The 7,116-nt window shown below is 41.4% G+C and overlaps 1 pseudogene; it reads left to right on the top strand.

The window, feature by feature from the left end:
- The first annotated feature begins 4,348 nt into the window (after positions 1–4,348).
- On the top strand, positions 4,349–5,572 carry LOC100990901 (KICSTOR complex protein ITFG2-like; annotated as a pseudogene).
- The last annotated feature ends 1,544 nt before the right edge of the window (positions 5,573–7,116 follow it).

Here is a 7,116-nt window from a genome sequence, read left to right as displayed (position 1 = left end):
TCATTAATTTTTTGACGGGTTTTTGTGTCTCTATTTCCTTCAGTTCTGCTCTGATTTTAGTTATTTCTTGCCTTCTGCTAGCTTTTGAATGTGTTTGCTCTTGCTTTTCTAGTTCTTTTAATTGTGATGTTAGGGTGTCAATTTTGGATCTTTCCTGCTTTCTCTTGTAGGCATGTAGTGCTATAAATTTCCCTCTACACACTGCTTTGAATGCATCCCAGAGATTCTGGTATGTTGTGTCTTTGTTCTCATTGGTTTCAAAGAACATCTTTATTTCTGCCTTCATTTCGTTATGTACCCAGTAGTCATTCAGGAGCAGGTTGTTCAGTTTCCATGTAGTTGAGCAGTTTTGAGTGAGATTCTTAATCCTGAGTTCTAGTTTGATTGCACTGTGGTCTGAGAGATAGTTTGTTATAATTTCTGTTCTTTTACATTTGCTGAGGAGAGCTTTACTTCCAACTATGTGGTCAATTTTGGAGTAGGTGTGGTGTGGTGCTGAAAATAGTGTACATTCTGTTGATTTGGGGTGGAGAGTTCTGTAGATGTCTATTAGGTCTGCTTGGTGCAGAGCTGAGTTCAATTACTGGGTATCCTTGTTGACTTTCTGTCTCGTTGATCTGTCTAATGTTGACAGTGGGGTGTTAAAGTCTCCCATTATTAATGCGTGGGAGTCTAAGTCTCTTTGTAGGTCACTCAGGACTTGCTTTATGAATCTGGGTGCTCCTGTATTGGGTACATATATATTTAGGATAGTTAGCTCTTCTTGTTGAATTGATCCTTTTACCATTATGTAATGGCCTTCTTTGTCTCTTTTGATCTTTGTTGGTTTAAAGTCTGTTTTATCAGAGACTAGGATTGCAACCCCTGCCTTTTTTTGTTTTCCATTTGCTTGGTAGATCTTCCTCCATCCATTTATTTTGAGCCTATGTGTGTCTCTGCACATGAGATGGGTTTCCTGAATACAGCACACTGATGGGTCTTGACTCTTTATCCAATTTGCCAGTCTGTGTCTTTTAATTGGAGCATTTAGTCCATTTACATTTGTAGTTAATATTGTTATGTGTGAATTTGATCCTGTCATTATGATGTTACCTGGTTATTTTGCTCATTAGTTGATGCAGTTTCTTCCACGTCTCGATGGTCTTTACATTTTGGCATGATTTTGCAGCGGCTGGTACCGGTTGTTCCTTTCCATGTTTAGTGCTTCCTTCAGGAGCTCTTTTAGGGCGGGCCTGGTGGTGACAAAATCTCTGAGCATTTGCTTGTCTGTAAAGTATTTTATTTCTCCTTCACTTATGAAGCTTAGTTTGGCTGGATATGAAATTCTGTGTTGAAAATTCTTTTCTTTAAGAATGTTGAATATTGGCCCCCACTCTCTTCTGGCTTGTAGAGTTTCTGCCGAGAGATCCGCTGTTAGTCTGATGGGCTTCCCTTTGAGGGTAACCCGACCTTTCTCTCTGGCTGCCCTTAACATTTTTTCCTTCATTTCAATTTTGGTGAATCTGACAATTATGTGTCTTGGAGTTGCTCTTCTTGAGGAGTATCTTTGTGGCATTCTCTGTATTTCTTGAATCTGAATGTTGGCCTGCCTTGCTAGATTGGGGAAGTTCTCCTGGATAAATATCCTGCAGAGTGTTTTCCAACTTGGTTCCATTCTCCCCGTCACTTTCAGGTACACCAATCAGACGTAGATTTGGTCTTTTCACATAGTCCCATATTTCTTGGAGGCTTTGCTCGTTTCTTTTTATTCTTTTTTCTCTAAACTTCCCTTCTTGCTTCATTTCATTCATTTCATCTTCCATCACTGATACCCTTTCTTCCAGTTGATGGCATCAGCTCCTGAGGCTTCTGCCTTCTTCACGTAGTTCTTGAGCCTTGGTTTTGAGCTCCATCAGCTCCTTTAAGCACTTCTCTGTATTGGTTATTCTAGTTATATATTCTTTTAAATTTTTTTCAAAGTTTTCAACTTCTTTGCCTTTGGTTTGAATGCCCTCCTGTAGCTCGGAGTAATTTGATCGTCTGAAGCCTTCTTCTCTCAGCTCGTCAAAGTCATTCTCCATCCAGCTTTGTTCCGTTGCTGGTGAGGAGCTGCGTTCCTTTGGAGGAGGAGAGGCACTCTGCTTTTTAGAGTTTCCAGTTTTTCTGCTCTGTTTTTTCCCCATCTTTGTGGTTTTATCTACTTTTGGTCTTTGATGATGGTGATGTACAGATGGGTTTTTGGTGTGGATGTCCTTTCTGTTTGTTAGTTTTCCTTCTAACAGACAGGACCCTCAGCTGCAGGTCTGTTGGAGTACCTGGCCGTGTGAGGTGTCAGTCTGCCCCTGCTATGGGGTACCTCCCAGTTAGGCTGCTCGGGGGTTAGGGGTCAGGGACCCACTTGAGGAGGCAGTCTGCCTGTTCTCAGATCTACAGCTGCATGCTAGGAGAACCATTGCTCTCTTCAAAGCTGTCAGACAGGGACACTTAAGTCTGCAGAGGTTACTGCTGTCTTTTTGTTTGTCTGTGCCCTGCCCCAAAGATGGATCCTACAGAGGCAGGCAGGCCTCCTTGAGCTGTGGTGCACTCCACCCAGTTCGAGCTTCCTGGCTGCTTTGTTTACCTAAGCAAGCCTGGGCAATGGCGGGCGCCCCTCCCCCAGCCTCGCTGCCGCCCTGCAGTTTGATCCCAGACTGCTGTGCTAGCAATCAGCGAGCCTCCGTGGGCGTAGGACCCTCCGAGCCAGGTGCTGGACACAATCTCCTGGTGCGCCGTTTTTTAAGCCCGTCGGAAAAGTGCAGTATTCGGGTGGGAGTGACCAGATCTTCCAGGTGCCGTGTGTCACCCCTTCCTTTGACTAGGAAAGGGAACTCCCTTACCCCCTGCGCTTCCCGAGTGAGGCAATGCCTCGCCCTGCTTCAGCTCACGCAGGCACGGTGCGCGCACCCACTGACCTGCGCCCACCGTCTGGCACTCCCTAGTGAGATGAACCTGGTACCTCAGATGGAAATGCAGAAATCACCCATCTTCTGCGTCACTCACGCTGGGAGCTGTAGACCGGAGCTGTTCCTATTTGGCCATCTTGGCTCCTCTGATCTTACTTTAGTTTTATAATTCATTTTGAAATCAGAAAATGTTATGCCTCTAGCTTTGTTCTTTTCTCAAGACCATTTTGGCAATTTGGGTCTTTTGTGGTTTCATATTAATTTTTGATTTTTTTTTTCTGTTTCTGGAAAAAACTGCCAATGAGATTTCAATAGGGATTGCACTGAATCTGTAAATCATTTTGGGTAATACGGATATTTTAACAATGTTGAATTTTGCAGTCAATAAACACAGGACGTATTTTTGTTTATTTGTGTGTGTTTTAATTTCTTTTATCCATATTTCATTGTCTTTAATGTGTAAGTATTTCAGCTCCTTAAGTAAGTTTATTTCTTAGTAGTTTATTTTTTATGTCATTGTAAATGGAGTTGTTTTCTTAATTGTTTATGTATAGAAATATCACTGATTTTTATATGTTGATTTTGCATGATCCGACATTTTTGACTTTGATTTCTAGTTCTATGCTTTTTATATTTTGAGTGTGTATGTTAAATCTTCAGGGTTTTATACAGATAAGATCATGCCACCTGCAAACAGAGTTAATTTTATTGCTTCCTTTCTGATTTGGAGACTTTTTGTTTCTTTGTCATCCCTAATTGCTCTGGCTAGGACTTTCAGTACTATGTCACAAGAGTAGGCATCCTGGTCTTATTCCTTATTTCCCTAGAGGGAAAGCTTTCAACTTTTCACCACTGTGAAAAATATTAACTGCATTTTTTCATATATGACCTGTATCATGTTGAGGTTATTTTCTTTTTCTTTTTTTTTTTTTATACTCTAAGTTTTAGGGTACATGTACACAATGTGCAGGTTAGTTACATATGTATGCATGTGCCGTGCTGGTGCGCTGCACCCACTAACTCGTCATCTAGCATTAGGTGTGTCTCCCAATGCTATCCCTCCCCCTACCCCACAACAGTCCCCAGAGTGTGATGTTCCCCTTCCTGTGTCCATGTGTTCTCATTGTTCAATTCCCACCTATGAGTGAGAATATGTGGTGTTTGGTTTTTTGTTCTTGCGATAGTTTACTGAGAATGATGATTTCCAATTTCATCCATGTCCCTACAAAGGACATGAACTCATCATTTTTTATGGCTGCATAGTATTCCATGGTGTATATGTGCCACATTTTCTTAATCCAGCCATCCCATTACTGGGAATATACCCAAAGGACTATAAATCATGCTGCTATAAAGAGGTTATTTTCTTATCTTCTTGTCTTGTTGAGAGTTTTTATCATGAAAAAGTGTTGAAATTTGTGTCTTTCATGCCCACAGACGGAGATGGGTGTTGTGAGTGGTGGTGGGCTACACAGACTGTGTGGTGTGAGCTTTTCGCTGGGAGGAGCTAGGTGAGGGTCCGGAACATCTGACTGGGCAGCTGGTGTCCCTCAAGAAGTGGTTGCTGGAGGGTCAGGTGGACACCCTCTCAGTGACTCTGGGGCTGCTGGGTGTTCCTGAACTGATGGTGTCTTAGCCAGGCTGTGCTTATGCAATTCTAACGTGTATGTGGAAAAAGGACACAGGGTCCCCTCCTGCCTCTGAAGGGGTCATGGATGGCAGTAGGGAGATCCTAGCTGCCCGAGATGTGGTACTGCACCAGACATCTGGCCATATCCACAACAAGAATATCTCCACTCACCTAACTGGCAACAACAAACAAGGCCATGGCACTGAGAGTAGTGGCTCTGGCATCTTTGCCGTGAGCACACTGGATGGGATGCTGAAGCTCATGGAGGAAGCAGACAAGCTGTTGTGGTCAGCGCAGGTGGATCACCAGCTCTTCGCCCTGGAGAAATTGGGATGTCACCGGCAATGGGCATGAGGAGGTAGTTGCATGTGCCTGTGATGGACAGACATATATTATTGATCACAATCGCACCGTCGTCCGCTTCTAAGTGGATGAAAATATCCGTGCCTTCTGTGCAGGCCTGTATGCCTGCCCAGGGATGCAACAGCTCCTGCCTCGTATATGTCACTTTCAACCAGAAGATCTATGTGTACTGGGAGGTGCAGTTGGAATGGATGGAGTCTACCAATCTGCTGAATGACTGGAGACCAAGCCTGAGTACCATAGCCTGCTGCAGGAGCTGGGCGTGGATCCTGACAACCTCCCTGTGGCTCATGCCCTGCTTCACCAAACACTCTACCAACCGACCAACCACCACAGTGTGTTCCCTCAAGCCTCCAGGATCCCACCTAGCTGTACTTGCCTCACAGCTGGTGAAGGATTCTTCTGAACCCCTACCCTACCTCCTCAAGGTATCTTTGATATTGGCAGGATAGGGAATACACATTACAGAAATGCAGGATTTGACTCTGGGCATGAAAGATGGCAGCAGCCCTAGGGTGACCACAAGCTATACACCTCACGGTCTTTTTGGTGAAAGAAGGGACAAGTTGACCCTCTGCCCATTTTCTTATGGACCTCACCCATCACACCATCAAGGTCATAGGACCCTGGCCTTGTTCCAGATCATCTGGGACATGTCCCACTCCCCACTTTCACTGTGTAGAAAACAGAGACTTGTTTGCGTGGCCCCAATACCCATAAGGAAACCAGGCTTTAGGCCCAGGGGAGCAGTGGAGGTAAGGGCTCCACCCCATCTTAAGCTCTGTCTTTTATGGCACAATTCCAAGTTCTTAATATTAGTAATTGTTAAAGGAATGGCAAATTGTTTTGTTTTGAGGGGTCTTTCAGCGCAATCTACAATCTGGTCTTATCCATGTTCCTAACAACTGTGAGATGATTTTCCTCCATTTACCAAAGCAGCTGGGTCAGTGCTTTCTCATGTTGCCATATTCTTCAGGTATCAGCTTCAGAAGCCCTGTTCCCATTTTTCCACCCACCCATTCCCCCATAAAATACCTTATTGTCTGTAAGACAATATACATTTAAAATGTGCTGCAGACTTATGATCCAGACCACAATCAGAATTATATCTTGGGCCATTAAAAAAAAAAAGAAATTTGTCAAATGTTTTTTCTGCATTTGTTGAAATGATCATGTGTTTTTGCCCTTCATTTGGTTAATGTGGTATATCACATTTATTGATATGCATATGGTAAACTATCCTTGCATCCAAGAAATAAATGTTACTTGGTCATGGAGTATACCTTTAATATGTTGTTGAATTTGGTTTGCCAGTATTTTGTGGAGGATTTTTTCTCATCTATGTTAACCAGACATATTAACCTGTGGTTTTCTTTTTTTAATATCATTTTTTTTTTGGCCTGGCTTTAGTATCAGGGTAGTGCTGATCTCATAAAATAAGTTTGAAAGTGTTTTGTGTTCTTTGATTTTTAGGAAGAATTGAGAAGGATTAATGTTAAGTTTTTAGATGTTTGATAGAATTCAACACTTGAAGTCATCTGGTCCTGGGCTTTGTTTTTATTAGAAAGATTTTGGCTACTAATTCAATTTACTTACTATTTATAGATCTGTTCAGATTTTCTATTTATGTATTATTCAGTCTTGATAGGTTATATGTTTATCATAATTTATGCATTTCTTCTAGGTTATCCAATTTGTTGGCATATAATTGTTCATAATAGTCACTTATGGTCATTTTTATTTCTGAGACATCTGTTATAATATCTCCACTTTCATTTATGATTTTATTTGTTGGAATCCCTCTCTTTCTTAATCTAACTAAAGATTTGTCAATTTTGCTTATCTTTTAAAAAATCAAATCTTATTTTGTTGCTATTTTCTATTATTTTTCTATTCTCTGTTTTATTTATTTCTGCTGTAATCTGTATTATTTCTCTCCTCCTACCTTTGGGCTTATTTTGTTTTTCTAGTTCTTTGAGGTATAAAGTTAGGTAATTTATTTGAAATCTTTCTTCTTTTTAATATAGATGTTTATTGCTATAAATGTCCTCTTAGTACTGCTTTTGCTGCATCCTATACGTTTTGGTATGTTGTGTTTTTGTTTTAATTTGTCTCAATATATTTTAAATTTGACTTTTTATTTATTCTTTGAACCATTGGTTATTCAAGAATATGTTTTAACTTTCCACATATTCATAGATT

This window comes from Pan paniscus, chromosome 4 (assembly GCF_029289425.2).
Source record: "Pan paniscus chromosome 4, NHGRI_mPanPan1-v2.0_pri, whole genome shotgun sequence".
NCBI classification, from domain to species: domain Eukaryota; kingdom Metazoa; phylum Chordata; class Mammalia; order Primates; family Hominidae; genus Pan; species Pan paniscus.
This window is presented reverse-complemented; position numbering and strand designations above follow the sequence as displayed.